Source organism: Babylonia areolata, chromosome 6 (genome assembly GCF_041734735.1).
Source record: "Babylonia areolata isolate BAREFJ2019XMU chromosome 6, ASM4173473v1, whole genome shotgun sequence".
Lineage (NCBI taxonomy): Eukaryota > Metazoa > Mollusca > Gastropoda > Neogastropoda > Buccinidae > Babylonia > Babylonia areolata.
In genome coordinates, this window is record NC_134881.1 from 10195846 (window position 1) to 10196470 (window position 625).

At 40.0% G+C, this 625-nt stretch overlaps 1 protein-coding gene across 1 annotated transcript in view; it reads right to left on the bottom strand.

The window, feature by feature from the left end:
- Window positions 1-302, bottom strand: part of LOC143283278 (uncharacterized) — a 15395-nt gene extending 15093 nt beyond the window's left edge. The window contains exon 1 of the mRNA XM_076589461.1: window positions 184-302. The gene's annotated coding sequence lies outside the window, so the exon portion shown is untranslated. The remainder of the gene's footprint in view (window positions 1-183) is intronic.
- Between the last annotated feature and the right edge of the window lie 323 nt (window positions 303-625).

The window sequence follows — 625 nt, forward strand, 5'->3', positions numbered from 1 at the left end:
AAGATACAGGAAGCGATCTGAAGTAACCAAATGCTGAAGCAGGTTTGGTTTTTATCGAGTTACTTCGGGGCGCTTTGGTTCGGTTTTCCTTCGGATTTGGAAGTTGCAAGTTGAGGACAATATCAATACTTTTGACTTGTCAGGTTAGCTCTGTAATCCTCAATGTAAGGATCTTGGACTTACCTTCAGTTTGAGATTGTACACTCGACGCTGGCGGAGGGACGAACTACTTGCACTACAGGTACCTGGAGTTACTGTCTGCACTGAACTTTGTTGTCAGATACAGCAATCCGAAAGTGACACGATCGCTGCATGCAGATAACGATTGTCGTTTTCCAAACAACTTTGAAAGTATTGATAATCGAACTAAATGTAAATTAACTAGATTAATGGAACACGGTGAAACATCTGATTTGAACAGTGTCTGCATTTGCTTCAAAATAAAACAATGTCGTCCACTATATATATATATATATTTACGACATGATAAAAACGAAACAATTGGTCAGGGGAAACAATCTACAGTATTCGCGAACAGGTTGTTTCCCTTGTCGCGTGGTATTAAAGACTTGTTTCACTGATGACAGTTAATGTGTGTGTGTGTGTGTGTGTGTGTGTGTGTGTG